This window comes from Lepisosteus platostomus, unplaced genomic scaffold (assembly GCF_059453375.1).
Source record: "Lepisosteus platostomus isolate fLepPlt1 unplaced genomic scaffold, fLepPlt1.hap1 Scaffold_40_H1, whole genome shotgun sequence".
NCBI lineage: Eukaryota > Metazoa > Chordata > Actinopteri > Semionotiformes > Lepisosteidae > Lepisosteus > Lepisosteus platostomus.
Window position 1 is genome coordinate 363,506 of NW_028291664.1, and position 24,563 is coordinate 388,068.

The 24,563-nt window shown below is 44.2% G+C and overlaps 11 non-coding genes across 11 annotated transcripts; 6 read left to right on the forward strand and 5 right to left on the reverse strand.

Moving 5' to 3' along the window:
* Positions 1-1,770: 1,770 nt before the first annotated feature.
* Positions 1,771-1,912, reverse strand: LOC148634109 (U4 spliceosomal RNA). The gene has a single exon (XR_015933722.1). It is a non-coding gene; the product is annotated as a U4 spliceosomal RNA (small nuclear RNA).
* A 1,170-nt stretch (positions 1,913-3,082) lies between these two features.
* LOC148634110 (U4 spliceosomal RNA) lies at positions 3,083-3,224 on the reverse strand. Its single transcript, XR_015933689.1, has one exon. It is a non-coding gene; the product is annotated as a U4 spliceosomal RNA (small nuclear RNA).
* Positions 3,225-3,451: 227 nt separating this feature from the next.
* Positions 3,452-3,568, reverse strand: LOC148634111 (U5 spliceosomal RNA). The gene has a single exon (XR_015933660.1). It is a non-coding gene; the product is annotated as a U5 spliceosomal RNA (small nuclear RNA).
* Positions 3,569-4,514: 946 nt separating this feature from the next.
* Positions 4,515-4,588, forward strand: trnan-guu (transfer RNA asparagine (anticodon GUU)). The gene has a single exon. It is a non-coding gene; the product is annotated as a tRNA-Asn (tRNA).
* A 1,552-nt stretch (positions 4,589-6,140) lies between these two features.
* trnas-uga (transfer RNA serine (anticodon UGA)) lies at positions 6,141-6,222 on the forward strand. The gene has a single exon. It is a non-coding gene; the product is annotated as a tRNA-Ser (tRNA).
* Positions 6,223-7,778: 1,556 nt separating this feature from the next.
* On the reverse strand, positions 7,779-7,851 carry trnaq-uug (transfer RNA glutamine (anticodon UUG)). The gene has a single exon. It is a non-coding gene; the product is annotated as a tRNA-Gln (tRNA).
* Positions 7,852-9,042: 1,191 nt separating this feature from the next.
* trnan-guu (transfer RNA asparagine (anticodon GUU)) lies at positions 9,043-9,116 on the forward strand. The gene has a single exon. It is a non-coding gene; the product is annotated as a tRNA-Asn (tRNA).
* Positions 9,117-12,943: 3,827 nt separating this feature from the next.
* On the reverse strand, positions 12,944-13,016 carry trnar-ccu (transfer RNA arginine (anticodon CCU)). The gene has a single exon. It is a non-coding gene; the product is annotated as a tRNA-Arg (tRNA).
* A 4,096-nt stretch (positions 13,017-17,112) lies between these two features.
* On the forward strand, positions 17,113-17,194 carry trnas-gcu (transfer RNA serine (anticodon GCU)). The gene has a single exon. It is a non-coding gene; the product is annotated as a tRNA-Ser (tRNA).
* Positions 17,195-21,445: 4,251 nt separating this feature from the next.
* trnai-aau (transfer RNA isoleucine (anticodon AAU)) lies at positions 21,446-21,519 on the forward strand. The gene has a single exon. It is a non-coding gene; the product is annotated as a tRNA-Ile (tRNA).
* A 1,567-nt stretch (positions 21,520-23,086) lies between these two features.
* trnag-gcc (transfer RNA glycine (anticodon GCC)) lies at positions 23,087-23,157 on the forward strand. The gene has a single exon. It is a non-coding gene; the product is annotated as a tRNA-Gly (tRNA).
* Positions 23,158-24,563: the final 1,406 nt, after the last annotated feature.

The window sequence follows — 24,563 nt, forward strand, 5'->3', positions numbered from 1 at the left end:
TGTGCTACTTACTGCATTGTAATCGTACCCAGTAAGAGATTTCCTTCATGTAAATGAACTGCACCTGACAGCTTTAGAAAAACACCTGGGCTCAGTACGGTGCTGAGAGCTCAAGTTGTGTATAATGTAATAATTTAAGTAGAATAGATTCTAATAATATAATGATCCAGTGTGTTGCACTACTTCACTGCTTCACTGCTCTATGCCGTCTGGAAATAAATCCTCAGACTACTTACTGCCCTGGGCATGTACCAATAAATTACAGGAGCACATCTATATATCACTGCGTTGAAGCAGGAGACACAATCACTGCAAACACATCCTAAATACAGTGTTCCAGCACCTTTGACCTCATCCAGAATGTATCATTTCTTGAAAGGAATTGCTGTCCGAATGCACATCTGAATCCCAAACAGAATCTCTAGTAAAATACGATCATTTGTGAAACAGGTAAAAGTCTCAGGGGCCCATTCCTCATTCTCAAGACACATGTATGCAGTACGTACACCATGCGTTGAGCAATAGGGATTAAAGACACCACAGGTAAGGTTAGAAGACATTCTGACTATATTCTAAAATATTGGACTCATATTCTTATGATGGCAGACATGAGTCTGTTTAAAACCGGGGTTAATGGACATTATATGACTGTCAATTCTGTTTTGTTTTGGAGACTCTTGGCTGCCTATGTGGTACAGTGCAGCGTGAAGAAAACATTTTCCAAAACTGTGTCAGCTCAAAAGTTGTAAGAAAACCTTTCCAGCTGCTTTAACTCTCTTCATTTTTGTCATTTAATTGTCTGTCGGCACTATGTGGCAGCGTTGCATGACAACCCATCTCACCACGGAAAGGAACCTAACAGCTTTTGTAAGAGAGGAGAAAACGACCTGGCCTGTATGGAGATCGAACCCACGACCTTGGCGGTATTAGCACCACGCTCTAACCAACTGAGCTAACCAGCCTCACGACAGCAATCCTCTCTGTGCTGCAAAAAATCGAACTCAGGGAATTTCTTTTGCCCTCCTTTGAATAGAAAGCCGTGTAATTCAGTGTACGGGCTTTCTCGTGCAGTTTCATGTTTCTTGTAACCCAAATCCTACACTGGCGTGAAGTGACCCCCCATTTCACAGCATTTTTCAGCTGATTTAAAATGTACCTAAAGGAGAAGCATTATTGAAGACCATCAATTACCAAGAGCTTTTGTCAAAGGTTTTGGTGGTCATTTTTAATGACCACAGAGCGCTGTGACCTCGGTTTTACATCTCATCCAAGAGACAGCGCCCTTTTACAACACAGCGTCTCCGTCACTATGCTGGGGCATTGGGACCCACACAGACCTCAGGGTGAGCACCCCCCCACCGGCACCATTAACACCGCTTCCAGCTGGAAACTTTGTTTTTCCCTGTAGCTCACCCTCATCCGGGTACTGACCTGGCTAACAAATGCTTTGCTTCAGTGGGTTTTCAGTTGCGAGTTGCAAGGGGATGCAAGTGATGGAGCCGCTCACTGCAAAAGCCACTGCTTTGGCTGGGAATCGAACCAGAGCCTCCCACGTGGGAAGTGAGAATTCTACCACTGAACCACCAATGCTCAGTACCCAGGCCTTAAAAAAGACGCTTTTTTGGTGCTCTGTTAAAAAAGCGTCGACATTACCTCTTTCAAAAGGCTTCACTTTCCTAGTCACATTCCAAGGCTCATTGAACCCGGGCTGTTTCCTCCAGCGGTATAGTATTGCAGTTAGACAGCACGATGCCTGCAACACTATGTCACGCTCTGACGAGACTGTCAAAAATTGCTTTCACCGATTGTATTGCAAACCGGCGGAAGCGGGGTATTGGGAAAAGTTTTCAACTAGCAATAATCGCGCCTCGGCTAAACCTCACAGGCTACGATACTGCCAATGCACAAATCTGACGGTTGCCAGGCAACCGCGGGGATCCTATGGAAATCGTTATCAATCGTCTCATGGCATGTCCTTGCTGTAAAGCTTCATATTTGTCGTCTTCTTCTTCTAGCTTGAGGTTTTGAAGAATTTCATGACAGACAAGGGCTCCGTCGGGAACAAAGGGCGTTGTGAGAAAACCGTTGCTTATTTTCAGCAGCAGAAATACAACCCTTTAAATACAAGATGACAGAACAATGACGAAGGGCATGCCGGGAGGAACTCATGCACTACAGAGGAAAGGGGGCGGGCACGTACAGTTCACATTCAAGCCACAAGTACTCTTCTCGGATGTTGCACAAACAAATCCTAACGTCCTGAAAGCATTGCAGCATGTTTGTGTCCCACTTCCCGTGGCTGCAGGACGACTGACACGAACGGACAAACACAATCTGTGGCGTTTAGTGTGACATAGTCTTGCAGGCATCGTGCTGTCTCACTGCAATACTATACCGCTGGAGGAAACAGCCCGGGTTCGATGAGCCTTGGAATGTGACTAGGAAAGTGAAGCCTTTTGAAAGAGGTAAAGCACTGCACAACGGAACTGAGGGAGAATCTTACAATGATTTCGAATGAATTCTGTATGCGTTAAAAGACAGCTATACACAGAAAACATGCAGGACACTGCTCATGATGTTTCCCGAGCCGAAACACAGTGCGTTTTTCCAAGCCATCTGACAAAGCCCGCCCACTGAAAACTGCAGCAGATCGTGTAAAGACGTTCAACTTTGTAACTACTGCACGCACAGGAAGCAGAATAAATTCCTCTTTTCAAACTGTCAAAGGTTTGCTTTGCGAACGCTGCAGGGCATCGCACAATCTCTTTTGAACGGGGACAAACGATTTCTTATGGGGCGCAGTAAGTACAGACGTTTAAAAAGCTCCACTCATGCCGACGATGCAGCATGAAGAAGCGCAACCTAACGTTTGACAGACAAAAGCCGGGCGCCGCTACGAGCAATATGAAATCAAACTGACAGCACACGGCGTTTCGCGCTGACTCAAAAGTGATCTCGACAGACGCTGTTCTCTGCATAACGCTGAAAGAGCTAAAGAGCGTTTCTGTTGAGACGTAACAAGCTTGTTTCTTTCTACCATGATGTTACCATGACAAAATCTGTCTTTAAACACCTTGCTCAGTCTCTGACGAGACTGTCAAAAATTGCTTTCGCCGATTGTATTGCAAACCGGCGGAAGCGGGGTATTGGGAAAAGTTTTCAACTAGCAATAATCGCGCCTCGGCTAAACCTCACAGGCTACGATACTGCCACTGCGCAAAGCTGACGGTTGCCAGGCAACCGCGGGGATCCTATGGAAATCGTTATCAATCGTCTCATGGCATGTCGTTGCTGTAACGCTTCATATTTCACAGCATATTCCCGCCCCCCAAAGAAAAGAGCGCCAATCAGAGAGGCGGAGACCGAGGACTCGCAGAGCAGACGGCCACAGTCGCCGTAATAAGAGCGATTGTGAGCGGTTTTAGTTTCTCTCTTTGACCAGCCCAGCTGCGCCCCACCCGAAGGCAGGGAAGCACAAAAATTGTATGGAACTCATTCATGTTCCTCTCCATGGAAATCTTTAGTAAAAGGCAAAAGATTTGTACGAGATGAAGAGAAACCAGAGTGCGTGGCTGGACAGCTGCAGGAGCCCAGGCCGCCTTCAAGGCCTCTGCCCTGCCGGTCGTGGTTGGCAATGCACCTGGCCTTACAAACGAGCCAGTGGGGCCCGTTCAGCTCTGGGCTCATCGCCTGCGGCTCTCGGCTTACCTGGCAGGGGAGATACCTTGATCAGCCTGTAGTTAGAGTAGTTGGATTGTTTTCTTGTTTTGTGGAAGCAGTGTTTGTTTTGCAGTTTGAGATGGCAACCTTTGGATCCCGCAAGAATGCTGTACGTTTTGAGCTTTTGGATGACCTCTTCATGGATCGTATGCAGTTCAGCAGAAAAGTGTTACAGAAGGAACGTGGCTTTGAACCTCGGCACTTGGATTTCATCTTCGCTCTCCCAGGTCAGAAAGCATTTGAGGTTGTTTTTGCTACCTATTCTCTGTTTGAACAATGTGTGGATGTGTTTGAGGCAAAAAGAGGGAAAGTTCCTGCCCTTGAGAAGATCAACTTGCAGCCTCTGACACAGAGAGAGAGGAAAACGGTGCATGTTGTTATGTTCTCGGAACTGGCAAAGACGGAGGACATTCACACCTGGCTTAAGCAGTACTGCACCGTCCACCATGGAACTGAGGTTAGAGATGTTGACGGTATAAAAACAGGAGCAAGGAAATTCGAGGTTCGCTTGCTACCGGACAATGTAAATGGAGGCTTAAGGCACCTGCCCTCTACAATCCGGCTGGGCGCCTGCAATGGCTATGTTTTTTATGTGGGACAACCAAAGGTGTGTCGGCGCTGTGGTGTTGTGGGACACCTGGCATCGTCCATACATTTCAAAATCCATACAGCTTGTGAAAGATGAAATCCATTTCTTGGTTGTCAGTGGAAAAAGATTGCCGGCTGCAAGAAGCGCAAGTGATTGTTTTCTTTGACCATAAACCTGCAAATGTAGGGAGCACAAGCGGCCGTCAGTCTCTGTGGCGCAATCGGTTAGCGCGTTCGGCTGTTAACCGAAAGGTTGGTGGTTCAAGCCCACCCAGGGACGCATGTCTCAGTTTTTCCAATGTAAACATCATCACCGCTAAAGAAGATGGCGCAGAAGGCTCCACAGTCGAAACGTTGTGCTTCTTTTCTTCTCTTTTCAGCATGGAGTAAACCTTTGCTTGATCCTTTGCAGCCTACGCATGCTGACACAGCTACCTTTCTCTTAACGCGCCTCAATCATTATTCACCAAAACCATCAGCAGAATGTGTCGCCTTTGTGGTGATGTCACTCCTCTGCTTCACAAATGTCCTTAGTGACGGACCATTTCTTTCTGCCATTTTTCCGGAGCGGTTATTGATTGCTCCATCATTTCCCTCATACTTTCCATCCCTAGATTGAAAAAAAAAAAAACAGAAACAGGCTGACAGGACGACAATCAAATTGCAAAAACTCATCAAAGCACTCGATAGAGTATTTGAATCCACAAGTAGCTACGAGCAACTTTGTCCTGGCTTGCATGAAAGTCGGAAAATGTCAAAAAGAAAAAGATGGTGGCTTTTTCATATCTGTTCTTTTATTTTTAGTTCGTTGGCTCTTCTGTCCATTGTCCTCCTGCCTGGCTCTTGACCTGTGACTGTCTGAACGCACACATTAGACTTTCAGGCGGGGGATTTGTCCTGAGCCTCTGTGAAAGACCCACCCACCCCCATAAATAACTGCTCTAGAAACACATGAATGCAAAACTAAACCACAGCTTAAAGAGGAGCTCCAACTCAGTGCCATACTAATGTAAACGAAGTAATACTAAGACATGTTCTTATGGATTTGTCTTACCTTGAGATATGTAATTGGATTTCAGGATTAACTTCCTCATTCAATGTACTGGTGATTCTTTGCCTGGTCAGTACCTGGGTGGGAGACCTCCAGCGAACAATTAAGCTTGCTGCTGGAAGTGGTGTTAAGAGACTCTTAGGATCTTCCAGAGGTGTCTGTCCAATAGCACTAGTTGCCTTAGAGCTGGCTCAAACATTGCTCAAGAGTCTACCTTTCACAGATGCGCAAAGATGAATGATGGGGGTGCACGCTTCAAGGAGCCTTCCAACTGTAGGGACCGATTAGAGACGATCCGTAGCATGTGTTCGTTTCCATATACGCCCCGTGTCTCAACGGTAGGACAGAGTCAAATACTGCCTCGACACGTAACAGCGTTATATTAAACCGCAGGACTTGAGGGCTGTTTTGTTTGAATGTTCAAGGCATTGGTAAGAGCGTAGGTCAAGGGCCATTGGTGCATCTCCTGTAACTGGAGTAAAAATGCTATTCAAAGTGCAGTGACTAAAATCGTCGTCCACATGTCTCCGTTGTTGATTGCTTTCTGTCTAAGAATGTTCTGTTTTCATGTCCGAACGGGGAGACTTTATCATTCCAACTTGAAGCCACCCTTAAGTCCTCTGAGGTGTGTGTGTGTGTGTGTGTGTGTGTGTGCTTGCACGTATGGCGTAAAAGGTTTCTTAAACGGAGAGCGAACTTGAAAAAAGTTGCCTCCGCTGCTGCCGCCGCCTCGCACTCCCTGTTCCATTGTAGCAAGAAGGCAGCGGCCGCGGCGCTCGCTGTACTCGTGGCCGAGTGGTTAAGGTGACGGACTTGAAATCTGTTGGGGTCTCCCCGCGCAGGTTCAAATCCTGCCGACTACGGCGTCCTTTGCATTTGGTTGCGTGCGTGCGTGTAAAAGGACCAGCGCCGTTTCGTTTTCGCTGGGACCTTTAACACTCTAAATCGCCTGGACCCGCAGCCTGTGAAATCGATTCTTCAGCACCCACGAAGGACGCTTTGCCGCTGGACACAGATAACAATGCTTTTCTGCAACGAGCTTTCCAGCTGAATTTTCTCGGCAGCTCCGTACTGAACCTGTTCTCCATTGCAACATAGCGGAGGCTCGTCACGTCTATAGCAAGGCTGTGTAGGACCGCATACGCCACAGTGACTTGTACACAGACCACATGAAAGGCAAGCAAAATACACTTTTAAAATTCCAAAGATTCACAAGGTCAGAGAAACAGCGATGACCTGAACAGATCTGTTACAGAAGTCTAGGTTGACCTTTTTAGAGCTGTAATTGCATTTTTGTTTAATAGAAGATCAAATCTACTCGCATGTACCAGCACCTTACAGTTTATTGATGTTAATTCTGTTTAAGTAATAAGATTGCTAACGATGTTGGACTTTAGCCGGTGTTTTTTAGAACAAATTGCTTACACTTCTGTAAGGAATACGCAGTACGTGCCTTTGTCAGTCATTGCTCACCATACCTGTAACTTTCTTATCTAACTCACTTCCTCAAATGGTGAAGGTCCACAAACATAAATGAAAAAAAAACCCTTGTTGTAGATGAGGTGCACAAAAAAGCAGCCCCTGATAGTGTATAACACATTTATACTATTGCAGAGACACATGTAACATATATATATATAATGTATATATATGAAACAGAAATAGAAACAGAAACAGGAATCGCTTACTCACCTGGAGAATCTCTGTAGGAATATCTAGCATTTATCAATGGAAATAAAAGCTGCTTTAATACAGTGCATGTTCAAACTCAAACCCTCAGCTGCTGTTCTTGTTTGTTTTGGGACAAATTGCAACTGAGCATCGCATGAGCCGTTACGTACCCTTATCTGTTAGGGAATTTCAAGGGAGGAGTTAGGTCAGAATGGGTAGGCTGCAAAACAACAAGTAAAGATTTATTCCAAGATGAAACGTTGTGGCGGTTTTCTTATCTTTTCAGCATGGACTAAACATTTACGTGTTCCTTATATGCTATATATGTATATATTAGCACCAATGTCGTTCTTAAAAACTAACATGAAATTGTCAGGGACATTCAGCTATATACAAAGACGAGACAGACAAAGTAATAATTCTGTATTAACGTGGCCTACATATTGACGCAATGATCGAACTATCTGACATGTTCTGATTCAGATCCCCTGCAGTTCATGCCAATTAGAACAATAGCAATGCTGAGTCCTCCCCACCCTACTGAGCACAAATTCAGCTGCTCTCCAGTTCTTTTCTGCATGTTTTTTCATTGCAATTGAGCTCGGAGCTGGAGATGATCTCCATACAGTTCTGTGTTCACCAGCCCGCACTTGCGTGCTAATTTACGGGTTGTGGCAAATGCTTTTCTATAGTTCATATACATGACGGCAACCTGTTACCGAGGAACCTGAGAGGTTTAAAAGCCTCACGAGCCAGGCAGGACTCGAACTTACAATCTTCTGATCCAAAGTCAGAAGCGTTATCCATTACGCCACTGGCCCATAGAACACGTGCTTGCACTCCACCACAGAGAGCTCTACACTGCTACTAGTAGTACACTTCCCCATCTAAATTTTCACAGCAAGAAACTTGTGTTTCCTACTATTTTTATCAGGTTTAAAATATCATCTCCTTAAAACAGAAAAAGTGTTGATGTGTCGTGCTGAAATTCCGATTGATTTTGAATTCAAAGAAAAAAGGTTTTCTTCCAAAACACCATGAAATTGTCACATCTTGCAGACAATAGGTGTATTCCATGTTGAAAAGAGAAGAAAGAAAACCATGGAGCCTTTTACAGGTGTGAGGCTTCTTCAGGTGTGAGAAGACCCCACAGTCGAAACGCTGTTTCCGTTTTTCTCTTTTCAGCATGCAATAAACCTATTACTTGTTCCTTTGCAGCCGAGGCATGCTGACGTAGGTACCCAGCTGAACATCTTGCAGACTCTACAGTACTTCTCTCCTGTAGAAGTAAAGCAGGGCTTGCTGGGTGAGCTTTTGCTCCGGTAAATTAGGTCACGTGTCATGTTAAATCACTTCTTCTAAACACAACATTTGCTGGTGCTAGCTTTCCCCATGAAAAGAGACATTTCCCTTACAGTACATGACATATCGTTTTTATTCTATCAATAACTATAGAAATAAAACAAAAGAAAAAATGTTGTCGCCAAAGAATGCACAGCTCTGTCGCCTTGGGGAGGTGTCAAGGGCATTGAGCTCCTTGGACATGAGAAGTGCCAGATAAATGCCATTTCTCATCATTTCTCTTGGCGTCAGTTCTGCTATTAAATGGGACGGAGGCAACGGGCTCAGAGAGCAGGTTAAGTGCACACCGAATGCAGATGTGTCCAAGTGTCTGTAAAAGCGCGGTGCTCCGCTGGCGCTGTTCCCTAGTGGCTTAAAGTGCCCGCCTGGTAAGCAGGCGATCCTGGGTCTGAATACCAGCGGTGCCTCTCTCCGTGTCTTGTTGTGCCGAATGTCTCATTTCAGACAAACATGTACAGCTTGGTTCAGTTTAATGCAAGAATTCATTTCCTTTCTGGAATAACTTGTTTTTGAAGAAATCCATACAGCTTGTGAAAGATGAAATCCATTTCTTGGTTGTCAGTGGAAAAAGATTGCCGGCTGCAAGAAGCGCAAGTGATTATTTTCTTTGACCATAAACCTGCAAATGTAGGGAGCACAAGCGGCTGTCAGTCTCTGTGGCGCAATCGGTTAGCGCGTTCGGCTGTTAACCGAAAGGTTGGTGGTTCAAGCCCACCCAGGGACGCATGTCTCTGTTTTTCCAATGTAAACATCATCACCGCTAAAGAAGATGGCGCAGAAGGCTCCACAGTCGAAACGTTGTGCTTCTTTTCTTCTCTTTTCAGCATGGAGTAAACCTTTGCTTGATCCTTTGCAGCCTACGCATGCTGACACAGCTACCTTTCTCTTAACGCGCCTCAATCATTATTCACCAAAACCATCAGCAGAATGTGTCGCCTTTGTGGTGATGTCAGTCCTCTGCTTCACAAATGTCCTTAGTGACGGACCATTTCTTTCTGCCATTTTTCCGGAGCGGTTATTGATTGCTCCATCATTTCCCTCATACTTTCCATCCCTAGATTGAAAAAAAAAACAGAAACAGGCTGACAGGACGACAATCAAATTGCAAAAACTCATCAAAGCACTCGATAGAGTATTTGAATCCACAAGTAGCTACAAGCAACTTTGTCCTGGCTTGCGTGAAAGTCGGAAAATGTCAAAAAGAAAAAGATGGTGGCTTTTTCATATCTGTTCTTTTATTTTTAGTTCGTTGGCTCTTCTGTCCATTGTCCTCCTGCCTGGCTCTTGACCTGTGACTCTCTGAACGCACACATTAGACTTTCAGGCGGGGGATTTGTCCTGAGCCTCTGTGAAAGACCCACCCACCCCCATAAATAACTGCTCTAGAAACACATGAATGCAAAACTAAACCACAGCTTAAAGAGGAGCTTGTCATGACCGCCAGGCAGTTAAGACCAACTCTTAAGCAATCTAAACAGCACCAGCAGCGGGTGATTATTAACAAACGCCGCCACACAAGTTAACCCACCTGCACACACTCCACCGTGCGGTACGCAGTGCTATTTTTACCATCTTTACCTGCTTCCCGCTGGTATTGAGTCTACTCCTTGAGAGCTCTACCTGGCGTTTCTGCCTTTTCGACTTTGGACCTCGCCTCTCACCTCGGACTGTTTGCCACCAGTGTTCTCCCTGGATTACGACTTACCTTACGCCTCTTGACCACGAAACAAAGCAAAGCAGAGCAAAACAAAATGAACAAACGAAAACCCTCAAGTCCCGCACTTGCATATAACGCCGTTACGTGCCCAAGCGGTATTTTACGTCATCCTAGCACTGCACCCCGGGGCGTACGGTATATGGGAACGAGCACACGCCACGAATCGTCTCGAATCACTCCCTACAGCTATAAGGCACCTTGAAGCATGCACCCCCAACATTCTTCTTTGCGCATCTGTGAAAGGTAAACTCTTGAGCAAACTCTGAACCAGCTCTAAGGAAACTAATCCGATTAGACGTTACTTTGACTAATCTTTTAAGGGACCCTTGTTAATTGGAGAAATCAATGATTTCGAATGAATTCTGTATGCGATAAAAGACAGCTATACAAAGAAAACATGCAGGACACTTCTCATGATGTTTCCCGAGCTGAAACACAGTGCGTTTTTCCAAGCCATCTGACAAAGCCCGCCCACTGAAAACTGCAGCAAATCGTGTAAAGACGTTCAACTTTGTAATTACTGCACGCACAGGAAGCAGAATAAATTCCTCTTTTCAAACTGTCAAAGGTTTGCTTTGCGAACACTGCAGGACATCGCACAATCTCTTTTGAACGGGGACAAACGATTTCTTATGGGGCACAGTAAGTACAGACGTTTAAAAAGCTCCACTCATGCCGACGATGCAGCATGAAGAAGCGCAACCTAACGTTTGCATTCCTAGCAAATTCCTTTTATTTTTTGATAAATAAAGACAGTCTTGTTTAACAAACAACACACACAACATTTTACATTGTGAATTCAATTCAAATCAATGTATTTCTATATAGCGCCTTTCACAACAAGGTTGTCCCAAGGCACTTAACAATGCAAGTTGTTAAGAGCCTTGTGTTTAATATGCCGCCTAGGTTACGTGCTGTCTCTTTGAGGCAAATGTTTAAATCCTCTGAGTTAAGTGCTGAAGTTATAGTAGTCCTATCAGTATTGTTGCCTCCGATCAACAGATCCTCATTTTTCTCAGAGTTGAGTAACAAAAAGTTTTCACACATCCAAGTATTTCCTTCCTTAATGCATTTAACTAAACTGATAATAGAAGAGTTGTCGTTTGGTGTAAACAAAATGTTTATTTGAGTGTCATCAGCATATGAATGAAAGTTCATATTATTTTTTCATATTATCCTACCTAGCAGCAGCATGTTGAGAGAGAGAGCAATATTGGTCTCAGCACTGATCTTCTGGTACCCCAAATTGAACTGGTGACATTGATGAAGCAGTACAATTATTAGATATTTGAACATAATGAAAACGATGAGTAAAATGTGAAGTAAACCACTGAAGGACGGTTCCAGATAAGCCAACCTCAAACTCAAGCCTGTGTAACAAAACAGAGAGGTCAACCATGTCAAAGGCAGCTCTAAGATCTAGAAGCACAAGCACTGTTGCATTCCCCGCATCAGTAGCTAAGAGAATATCATTTACGACTCTTGTTAATGCAGTTTCAGAAACCAGACTGAAATTTCTCAAGTATATTATTTGAATCCAGATACGATTGACGTTGGGCAACAACTATTCTCCCAAGACTTTTAGATTGAAATGGGACCTTTGAGACAGGCCTGTAGTTGTTAAGAACTTGTGGATCCAAATTTGACTTCTTAAGGAGTGGTCTAACAACCGCTACCTTAAATTGATCAGGTACAACGCCTGACGCAAGCGATGCATTCATCATACTAATTATAGGTCCTGCCAGTCCTTCGAGGGAATCTTTGACTAGCTGAGTGGGGATGGGATCTAGCGAACAGGTGGTTGACTTTGTCTTACGTCTGTGTTCATGAGTCCACCATAAGAAGAAATCTGAACAGGAGTGGTGATCATGCGAGGTCACCATGGAGGAAACCACTGCTCTCCCCCCCAAAAAAACCACCACTGCCCCTCTCAAGTTTGCTAAAGACCACATGGATGTTCCACAGCAACTCCTGGAACAATGTTCTGTGGACAGACGTGACAAAAGTTGAACTTGTTGGTAAATGTGCACAGCGTTATGTTTGGAGATAACAAAACACTGCATACCAACTCCAAAACCTCATCCCACCTGGGAAGGATGGCGGAGGCTGTACGGCTTGCAATCATCGAGGGACCGATGAATTCCAAGATGTATCAGGAAAATCTACAGCAGAATGTCAGGGTGTCTGCCTGTGATCTAAAACTCGAAAGACGCTGGGTCATGCAGCATGACAAAAACAAAGGAGTACATCAACAACAGAGTGGCTGAAACAAAAGAAATTCCGTATTTTGGGATGGCCAAGTAAGAGTCCTGACCCCAATCCCATTGAAGTGCTGTGGCGTGATCTGAAGCAGGCCGTTCAGTGCAAGACATCCCAAAAATATACATGAACTGAAACAGTTTTTCATAGAGGAATAGGCCAAAATACCTCCTAACCGCTGCTCAGGTCTGACCAGCCGCTACAGAAAGTGGGGGTTGAGGTTTTTGTCATAAAGGAGGTTCCACTAGCTCCTTAATATAAGGGTTCACGTACTTTTTCCATCAATGACCTTGATTTTTTAAACCATTTGGTCAATAAAGAAACAGCAATGTCAAATGTTGGGCGTGTGTTGTTTGTTAAATCAGACTCTCTTTATTAATTATTATGACTTAGATAAAGATAAGATCACATGTTAGGAGCCATTCATGCAGAAATCCACATCATTCCGAAGGGCTGTTTACAAAAGTTTTTCTCCCAACTGTATGTGAGAGAAAAGCAGAGACGCTCACTGAGTAAGGTGGGGTTGCAGCTTTGCAAATCACAAGGACATTTGTACGCTCAAAATGGGACAGGAGCACCCCAGATGGGACTCAAACCCACAAACCCTGGCTTAGGAGGCCAGTGCCTTATCCATTAGGCCACTGGGGCACACTGGGTTGGGTCGATCATGCTGATGAAGAGCCAGTTTTTTTTTTCCTTTGCTTTTACAAAGGGATCCCCAAAATTAGGAAAGTTAGGCAGCAGAAGGTTTACTGTGACCTGAGAAGGACCGGCATCCAATCACGGTGGTACACACAGACACGCTCTCACTCATCTGAGCTACACGGCTACCAAGATGATCTCAGGTGCGCCGAGCTGGTACGGAACATATTGAACTGAACAACGGCGAATTGTCTCTCAGACAGGCTTTTCACCTCTGAGCTCCCTGACTGACAGTAATCAGCTAGCTAGTGAAACAGTCAGCTGCTTCTAAGCCTTAAACAGCTGCATCTCGGCGCTTCCACAGACAGATGATTTGAAAGCCAAACATCGCCCATTGGGAACACCTTACTATCACTAGTTTAAGAGACTCTTAAGGTCTTGCAGAGGTGCCTGTCTAATAGCATGCGCTTTGCAAGCTATAGGTGTTTAGGCTGAGGCAGAATGCCTGTTAACAAAATGTTTTTCTAAAGGGGCCTCGCACTCTTTTCCAAGCAATGGTCACCATCCCCACCGAGTGTCACAATGTAGTCATGTCCTAGGACATCACCTGTTAGTCTCCATTTGTCTGCCACCAACACTTTAGGTTACAGGGTCACAACCGCACCCCAGAGACCAGAGGAGCCGTTGGCGTTCTGGCGGCGCAGATTGGGCTGAAGGTGGGGCGCTTGAATCTCGCTGTTGGAGGCCGTCTGAAACTGACCCAAGCCTTTCCCTTGAATTAAATGTAAATAAGAAATGAACCCCAGATGCACATGGAATCAATCACGTGTTTCCTTTGAGCCGTTTCAGAGACTGCTCCAGAGTTTACCTTGCACAGATGCGCAAAGATTAATGATGGGGGTGCACGCTTCCAGGCGTCTTACAACTGTAGGGACTGTTTAGAGACAATTCGTAGATTGTGCTCATTTCCCTCTATTCCCCGTGTTGCAGTGGTAGGATGACGTAAATTCCTGCTTCGACACGTAACGGCATTATAATCAAGTGCAGGAGCTGAGGGCTTTAGTTTTGTTTCGTTTTCCATGGCGTTCGTAAGCGCGCAAATCAAAGGCAATTCCTGCGTCTAACACGAATGTAAATGCTTTTGAAAGTGCAGTGTGGTGCAGCTTGTAAAATCCTTTTCCACATTTGTGGTTTGTTGCTGTTTTTTCTGTCTGCCAAAGTTGCATTTTGACATCCGGACTGGGGGACTTTATCATTTGAACGTGAAGCCAGCCTTAAACCCTGAGGCGTGTCTGTCTGCCGGCACGAATCTTGTGAAAGGTTTTTTTTTTTAACGGAGAGCGACTTTAAAAAGGTTTCCGCAGCCACCTCGCACTCCGTGTTAGATTATAGGAGGAATGCGGCGGCAGCGAGCTCGCTTTTGTCATGGCCGAGTGGTTAAGGCGACGGATTCGAAATGCGTTAGGGACTCCCCGCGCAGGTTCGGAACTTGCCGACTCCTGCGTCTGCCGCACGTCGCCTTGTGCCTGCGCGGCAAAGGCAAAGTGCCGCTTCTCCTTTCCCGGTACTATAAAAACGTTAAATCGCTTGGACCCGCTGCCATGGAAAGCAATTCTTCAGATTACCATACGTTCTGCGTTCGCACCTCTGGTGCTCTACTTATGCCTTTGAAAACCTAATGAATAAAGCTGAAAGAACCGACACGATATGTAGGTGCTCGTAAAGCACGCATTAAAGAACTGTTAACAGCAAGGGTTTCAGTGGGTTAACTGAGAAGGCGTGATCGCTAATTGTTGACTTTTTATTTGGTGTTAGAAACACTCTTACTGTGCATGACGTGCAACAAATGTAGCCACAGAAATTGCATCACGCTTTCATGTATGCTATTGCAGACACCAACGTTGCCTAGATAGAAAACCGAAATAGCCGTGGGTTTGCTTGCTGGTCTGAAGGATCTCTCTTCGAATCTCTATCATTTGTCAATGGAAGTAAAAGACGCTGCAATCTCATACGTTCAGAATCAAACCCGCAGCTGTTGTTCGACTTTATTTCTTGACTAATTACAACTGAGTGTCGCATGAGCAGTTACGTAAACTTGTCTGGTATATTTGAACACAAATGCCGTTCTTCAATTAAAACTAACAGTACATTGTCAGGGACATTCAGTTCTATACAAACAAGAGACAGACAAGAGAATATTTCTACCTTTCATGTGGACTACGTGTTGACTTACTGATCGGAATAATTGAAAAGTTCGGGTTCATAGCCGATGCAGTGCGTGCTAATTAGAACAACAGCAACGATTAGCTCTCAGCACCGTACTGAGCCCAGGTGTTTTTCTAAAGCTGTCAAGTGCAGTTCATTTACATGAAGGAAATCTCTTACTGGGTACGATTACAATACAGTAAGTAGCACAGGCTACTTAGGGAGTAGCCCGATGCGTTTAAAAACGACACGAGCCAGGCAGAAGTCGAACCTACAATCTCCTGATCCGTAGTCAAACGTGTTATCCATTGCACCACTGACCCTGGTGCAACACTGCAGGACTGCAACCCGGTGAGCTCAGCACTGCAACTAGTAAAATACCCCGGTCCATTCTTTTCCAGAAGTGAGAAACACCTGTTTTCTACATTTTGTCTGTTTTAAAACCATATCTCTTTAAACCAAACCAAGAGTTTGTCTTTTGCTCTGATATTCTGATTCATTTCGATTTCAAAGAAAAAAAAAACTACCTTCCAAAGCATCATAAAATTGTCCCTTCTTCCAGACTCTACTTCTCTCTTGTAGTAGTACAGCAGACCTTTCCAGGTGAGCAGATCACAGAGTCCGAAATGAGCTTCCTCCATCAAGCAAAGTACCTGAACATGACTCTGTCATCATAAAAGCGCCCCTGTAATAAAGAAATTCAATCTGAAATCAAGAGGGCAGTTGCCTACTGAAATACAAGAAGTCATCAATTTTAACCTAGCAACACATTAAAGGCTGCATCTATACAAGTACGATTCTAGAAATGCTCACCAGATTACGTTTTAAGAAGGAACTGCGCTTCAGGTTCTGCCGAGATCTTAACTCGGATGGCAGGATTCAGAGTCCGGAGTGCGGACTGATTGCGCACGGAGGGTCCATATACTGTGGATCCCTCAGTGATCTTCCGCGTGTTCAAACAGCCAGCGTGTGACTCCCCTGTCCCCATGACCTCATTGCTCTGCTCTCTCCTCTGTGCAGCCGAGCCCGATTCACGGTAAAGTGAAAAAAAATATGCCCTCAACGTGAGATTTACTCTGGAGCGAGGATAGATGTTACCTTTTTATCATTGAACAGGATGTATGTGATGTGGCGACTAGGTTCAATTTTGTATCCTCTTTAAAAGATTAAGGACTGGGGTGAGCGTGATTTACCACCCTTTCAGCTAAGATCCCGACGTGCGCACCGTTTAAGCTGCATAGACTCGGTCGTTTAACTCTTCTCCATTAGCAGGGTTAAGGTTAAAGAAAAAAAACATTGCTGACTTCTTTTTTTTTGCCAGCTGCTAGCGCTGATTAGCAAGGTTTGTATTTCATGTTTTGCAAGTTGCATCCATTTTAAGAAAAACAAGTCGTGTTAAATACAGGAAATGAATACTTGCATTTAATTAAGTCTAGCCGTAGGCGGTTATCCACTGGGATTCAGACCCAGGGCCTCCTGTTTACTAGACAGGCGCTTTAACCAACTAAGCCACAGCGCCCCGGGAGTGCTGTCCTTTTGCAGCCACTTGGACACACCACTCAGACACATCTGCATTCGGTGTGTGCTCTGCCTGCTCGCTGAGCAAGTTGCCACCTTTACATACAATAGCAACATCGACACCAAGAGAAAGGATGACAAATGGCTTTTATCTGGAACTTTTCATGTCCAAGGAGCTCAATGTGCTTTCTGTGTACAACAGGGCCACTGAACTCCACGCTGGCCACTGAACCACAGCAGTGGCTTGCTGGCTTGACATCTCCCAAGGAAAATGTTGAAATCGCATGTGGAACAGGAAAATGACCCTCGAGTACGAGGGAAAAAAAAGAAAAAGATCATCTGGAGCGCGCCAACCCAGTTGGGACAGCCCAGTTTTGTTAACGAGGTGGCCGAGTGGTTAAGGCGATGGATTGCTAATCCATTGTGCTTTGCACGCATGGGTTCAAATCCCATCCTCGTTGGTTTCCATGTCTGTTTCCATTCTGTTTTTGATCCCTATTGCTCAATGCACAGTGAAAGCATTGCATACATGTGTCTGACAATGAGAAATGGGCCCCTGAGACAGTCATTTGCCTGTTTCACAAATGATCGTATTTTACTAGAGATTCTGTTTGGGATTCAGATGTGCATTCGGACAGCAATCCCTTTCAAGAAATGATACGTTCTGGATGAGGTCAAAGGTGCATCATTTGGACACTTTGTGGGCTTGAAATACAAAGAAAATCATGTTCTATGGTACAAGATAAATACAAAACTTAAGCTTTTATTATAATTAGATTTGTTTATAAAGCATAAGCAATCATTTATTACATTAATATATGTAAAAATAACATTTTAGCATCATACGTTTAGTATATTTAGTCCCTAATGCTGAAAGAAATGATCATAGAACATGACTTCTAACCTTACCTGCGGTGTTTTTGATCCCTATTGCTCAATGCACAGTGAAAGCATTGCATACATGTGTCTGACAATGAGAAATGGGCCCCTGAGACAGTCATTTGCCTGTTTCACAAATGATCGTATTTTACTAGAGATTCTGTTTGGGATTCAGATGTGCATTCGGACAGCAATCCCTTTCAAGAAATGATACGTTCTGGATGAGGTCAAAGGTGCTGGAACACTGTATTTAGGATGTGTTTGCAGTTATTCTGTGTTTCTAGCTTCAACCCAGTGATATATATATATATGCTCACTGCTTTTTTGGTACATGCCCAGGGCAATAATCATTATGAGGATTTATTTCCATATGTGCTAGAGGTAGTGTTGTGAAATTCTTCAACACACTGGATCGCAGGTTTAAACCTGCACTCTTACTCCTTAAATACCAACAAATGCAGATATGTAGCAATCATATTGTAGCTGACACTCATTTGCCTGTTTCACAAATGATCATATTTTACTAGAGATTCTGTTTGGGATACGGATGTGCATTCTGACAACAATCTCTTTCAAAAAATGATTTTACCTTATCGCAGCTTTGCCCCTCTTGCCTCTTTGGAAAATATCTCCATCTTGTGGTCGTTGTTGGTAATGTCTAGACAATATCTCCATCTTGTGGTCGTTGTTGGTAATGTCTAGACAATATCTCCATCATGTGGTCGTTGTTGGTAATGTCTTCTTATGCCCTTTTTTTATTTCAATTCTTTATTAGTTGATTCTAGAATCTCTACAATAGAGCTGAAAATATCAGTTTTGTAGCAGACAATATGACATTAGTTATAGTCCAATTAAGACTTTATTACCCTGTTTGTAACATAACAAATTAAAATTGATTAAAACTAAGTTTGGAACACCAGGGAACATAAAAAATGATTTTTAGGAAAACCATGAGGTTCTCTGTGTCCGATGCCTGCAAGGGGAGAAAGCTAGAATTCTTTGCTTTTTCAAAATTTGAAAATAAACATCATATAACAACAGCTTTCATTCCTAGGAGTGAAAAATAACCATTTTTGAAGACATTTTAGTTTCTAAAACACTACAATAAAGTTAAAAACATCAGTTTTATATTACTTTTAGTATTTTTAGTGAAATTAGTCATTTCTTGCACTATTTTTAATATAATCTCTAATTAAAAGTGAATAGAATTAAGTTTGGAGCAACAAGGAACACAAAAAAAAAGATTTTAAGGAAAAAAATGATGTCTTCTGTGCCAGGTGCCTGCAAGGGGAGAAAGCTAGAATCCTACCCAGGCTCCTGGAGCTCTGTCCTGGCTAAAGGAGGGTGAATCCATCCCCTTCAAAGCTCCATGAAAAAATGATCATTTAAAATTTGAAAAAAAAAACATCATATAACAACAGTTTTCATTCATAGGAGTGAAAAACAACCATTTTTGAAGACATATTAGTTTCTAAAACACTACAATAAAGTTGAAAACATCCGTTTTATATTACATTAATTTTTGTGAAATTAGTCATTTATTGCACTATTTTTAATAAAATCTCTAATTAAAAGTGATTAAAATTAAGTTTGGAACAACAAGGAACACAAAAAAAAAGATTTTAAGGAAACAAATATTGTCTTCTGTGCCAGGTGCCTGCAAGGGGAGAAAGCTAGAATCCTACCCAGGCTCCTGGAGCTCTGTCCTGGCTAAAGGAGGGTGAATCCATCCCATTCAAAGCTCCATGAAAAAATGATATTTTTAAATTTGAAAAAAAAAAACATTATAGAACAACATCTCTTGGTCCACAGAGTGCAAAAATCCAACTTTGAAGAAAATCCATTGACTGATCCCCGAATCCTGAAGTTTCTTCGCATGATATTGGGCTTGCAACCACTTTCTGGAAAATGATGAAAAATGCCAAAAATGAAAAAAAAGTTATCAATTCTAGAGCCTAAGAGGAAAATAAGACAAATGTATATCTCCAAATAATTTTATGTGCTTCAGAAGAGCCCAGGAAAGTTTTTTGCATACATGAAACCACGCCCGTTTGCACGTAAGCAGACATGGTTGCACACACGACTGCATGAAAGCACGCGTGCATGCAAAATCATCCTGTTAAGCATTTGAAAAGCCGCACCACGGCGCACTTGAAATAGCTCTTACATTAGTGGTCGACACAGGAATCGCCTTTTTATTTACGCTCTTACCAACGCGATGGAAAGCAAAACAAAGCAAAGCAGAGCAAAACAAAACGAACAAACGCAAAACCCTCACGTCCCGCACTTGCATATAACGCCGTTACGTGCCCAAGCGGTATTGTACGTCATCCTAGCACTGCACCCCGGGGCGTACGGTATATGGGAATGAGCACACGCCACGAATCGTCTGAAATCACTCCCTACAGCTGTAAGGCGCCTTGAAGCGTGCACCCCCAACATTCTTCTTTGCGCATCTGTGAAAGGTAAACTCTTGAGCAAACTCTGAACCAGCTCTAAGGAAACTAATCCGATTAGACGTTACTTTGACTCATCCTTTAACAGTTTTCAGTCTCTGTCTTTAAACACCTTGCTCAGTCACATTCAAGCCACAAGTACTCTTCTCGGATGTTGCACAAACAAATCCTAATGTCTTGAAAGCATTGCAGCATGTTTGTGTCCCACTTCCCGTGGCTGCAGGACGACTGACACGAACGGACAAACACAATCTGTGGCGTTTAGCGTGACATAGTCTTGCAGGCATCGTGCTGTCTTACTGCAATACTATACCACTTGAGGAAACAGTCCATCTGGCCATGAAACTCATTTGAACGTCTAGCTACAGCAACTAACAATAACATGATTTATTCAGGATGTGTGGAATCAGCACGTCCCGGAGACAGCTTCTGAAATCGTGAGCATTCTCTGGTGGTGTCCTGGAGGGCTCCCCCGGGCATGTGTTGGTGGTATAGTGGTGAGCATAGCTACCTTCCAAGCAGTTGACCCGGATTTGATTCCTGGCCAACGCAGTGGCAAGTGTTTTCAAATGCTGTCACAAGCCTTGGATTGTGACTAGCAAAGCGAAGCCTTTTGAAAGAGCTAAAGCACTGCAAAACGGAATTGAAGGAGAATCTTACAGGGGATTCTGAGCGGTGTCTAAATAAATAAATTCACAGCGTCCGCGGATGGCATTTTGCAGCTGGAAGTAGATGTCGACGCTTTTTGCACACAGCACCAAAAAAGCGTCTTTTTTGAAGGTACAGGCATTGAGCATTGGTGGTTCATTGTTAGAACTCTCGCCTGCCACGCAGGAGGCTTGGTTTCGATTCCTGGCCAGTGGCTTTTGCAGCGAACGGCTCCATCACTTGCATCCCAACTTTTGCAACTCGCAACTGAAAACCCACTGAAGCTAAGCAGGTGTGAGCCAGGTCAGTACCTGGATGAGGGTGAGCTACAGGGAAAAACAAAGCTTCCAGCTGGAAGTGGTGTTAATGGGGCCAGCGGGGAGGCGCTCACCCTGAGGTCTGTGCGGGTCCCAATCTCCCAATATAGTGACGGAGAAGCTCTGTTGTAAAAGGGCGCTGTCTTTTGGATGAGATGTAAAACCGAGGTCATAGTGCTCTGTGGTCATTAAAAATGACCACCAAAACCTTTGACAAAAGCTCTTGGTAATTGATGGTCTTCAATAATGTTTCTCCTTTAGGTACATTTAAAATCAGCTGAATAATGCTGTGAAACCATGAAACTGCATGAGAAAGCCCGTACACTGAATTACACGGCTTTCTATTCAAAGGAGGACAAAAGAAATTCCCTGAGTTCGATTTTTTGCAGCACAGAGAGGGGCACTGTCATTAGGCCGGTTAGCTCAGTTGGTTAGAGCGTGGTGCTAATAACGCCAAGGTCGCGGGTTCGAGCCCCGTACGGGCCATGTCCTTTTCTCCTCTCTTACCAAAGCTGTTAGGTTCCTTTCCGTGGTGAGATGGGTTGTCCTGCAACGCTGCCACACAGTGCCGACAGACAAGAGTGTTGCGGGAGAAGAGAAAAGTGTTTGAAGATTTAAGAGTGTCTTAGGTGGAGCCAAAATCAAGTGTCACAAATGCAAGTGGGAAGATTTCCAATGTTTAATATGGTCAAAATAAGCGGAAGTTACCAGCTGGTCCGGCACAGTCTGCCATGCTTTTGTCATATACTGTAAAGTGGTGTCGAACTGGAGCCTCACCATTTGCATATGTGAGGCTCCAGTTATACATCGATTGTCACATTAAATGACAAAAATGAAGAGAGGTAAAGCAGCTGGAGAGGTTTTCTTACAACTTTTGAGCTGACACAGTTTTGGAAAATGTTTCCTTCACGCTGCACTGTACAATATAGGCAGCCAAGAGTCTCCAAAACAAAACAGAATTGACAGATAGGAGAAAATTCCCACTCGTCCTGAAGTTCCCAAAATCCAGCACTGAGCGTAAACAAAGTGTCTAAGTAGCGTGTGAATGCTAACCCTAACCCTAGCAGGAGTTTGAGCAATCCAGCACTGAGAGTAAAAAGATGAGTCAAAGTAACGTCTAATCGGATTAGTTTCCTTAGAGCTGGTTCAGAGTTTGCTCAAGAGTTTACCTTTCACAGATGCGCAAAGAAGAATGTTGGGGGTGCAGGCTTCAAGGCGCCTTACAGCTGTAGGGAGTGATTCGAGACGATTCGTGGCGTGTGCTCGTTCCCATATACCTTACGCCCCGGGGTGCAGTGCTAGGATGACGTACAATACCGCTTGGGCACGTAACGGCGTTATATGCAAGTGCGGGACGTGAGGGTTTTCGTTTGTTCGTTTTGTTTTGCTCTGCTTTGCTTTGTTTTGCTTTCCATCGCGTTGGTAAGAGCGTAAATAAAAAGGCGATTCCTGTGTCTACCACTAATGTAAGAGCTATTTCAAGTGCGACGTGGTGCGGCTTTTCAAATGCTTGTGGGCATTTCTCTGTTGTTGATTCTTTTTTTGTGTGTAACAAAGTGGCATTTTCATGTCCGGACGGGGAGACTTTATCATTCCGACATGAAGCCACCCTTAAGTCCTCTGAGGCGTGTCTGTCTGCAAGGCTTGTATTTTGGAAATGTTTTTTTGAAACGGAGAACGACTTTGAAATAGGCTTCCGCTGGCGCCTCGCGATCCAGGTAAGATTGTAGCAAGAACGCAGCGGCGGTGGGGCTTGCTGTAGTCGTGGCTGAGTGGTTAAGGCGATGGACTAGAAATCCATTGGGGTCTCCCCGCACAGGTTCCAATCTTGCCGACTACGTTGTCCGCCTTCAGTCGGTGTGTTTCGGCACAAGCAAAGAAGCGTGCCTCTTTGCTGTTCCTGGTGGTTTTAAAACGCCCAATCGCTTGTACCCGCTGCCTTGGAAATAAGTTCTTCAGCGTCCGCAAATGGCATTTTGCAGCTGGAAGCAGATGTCGACGCGTTTTGCACAGAGCACCAAAAAAGCGTCTTTTTTGAAGGGACAGGCACTGAGCATTGGTGGTTCAGTGGTAGAATTCTCGCCTGCCACGCGGGAGGCTCGGGTTCGATTCCCGGCCAATGCAGTGGCTTTTGCAGCGAGCAGCTCCATCACTTGCATCCCCTTGCAACTCGCAACTGAAAACCCACTGAAGCTAAGCAGGTGTGAGCCAGGTCAGAATCCGGATGAGGGTGAGCTACAGGGAAAAACAAAGCTTCCAGCTTCCAGCTGGAAGCGGTGTTAATGGTGCCGGCGGGGGGGCGCTCACCCTGAGGTCTGTGCGGGTCCCAATGCCCCAGTATAGTGACGGAGATGCTGTGTTGTAAAAGGGCGCTGTCTTTTTGGATAAAACCGAGGTCACAGCGCTCTGTGGTCATTCAAAATGACCACCAAAACCTTTGACAAAAGCTCTTGGTAATTGATGGTCTTCAATAATGCTTCTCCTTTAGGTACATTTTAAATCAGCTGAAAAATGCTGTGAAATGGGGGGGCACTTCAGGCCAGTGTAGGATTTGGGTTACAAGAACCATGAAACTGCACGAGAAAGCCCGTACACTGATTACACGGCTTTCTATTCAAAGGAGGACAAAAGAAATTCCCTGAGTTTGATTTTTTGCAGCACAGAGAGGAGCACTGTCATGAGGCCGGTTAGCTCAGTTGGTTAGAGCGTGGTGCTAATAACGCCAAGGTCGCGGGTTTGAGCCCTGTACGGGCCAGGTCTAGGTCCAGGTCCCTGTTTATGAAACAGGCAAATGACTGTCTCAGGGGCCCATTCCTCATTCTCAAGACACATGTATGCAGTATGTACACCGTGCATTGAGCAATAGGGACTGAATACACCACAGGTAAGGTTAGAAGTCATTCTGAGGTGCCACATGTGAGGGATACAGCTAGGCATCCGAAATGTAGGGTTTGAGGCCCTTCAGGAGTACTGCATCCTTTGAGACAGACCCGTGCATGTTAAACAAATGATCATTTCTTTCGGCATTAGGGACTAAATATACTAAACATATGATGCTAAAATGTTATTTTCACATATATTAATGTAATAAATGATTGCTTATGCTTTATAAACAAATCTAATTAAAATAAAAGCTTAAGTTTTGTATTTATCTTGTACCATAGAACATGATTTTCTTTGTATTTCAAGCCCACAAAGTGTCCAAATGAGGCACTACATGATATAAGGAAGATTATCACATGCATATCGGTATTATCTTTCTTATGAAAATGCATTCCTTTCATTACCTTTTACTTTTTAAAATGAACTCAAATTGAGTATAATGTAATAATTTAAGTAGAATAGATTCTAATAATATAATGATCCAGTGTTTTGCACTACTTCACTGCTTCACTGCTCTATGCCATCTGGAAATAAATCCTCAGACTGCTTACTGCCCTGGGCATGTACCAATAAATTAAAGGAGCACATCTGTTTATCACTGCGTTGAAGCAGGAGACACACAGTCTCTGCAAACACATCCTAGATAC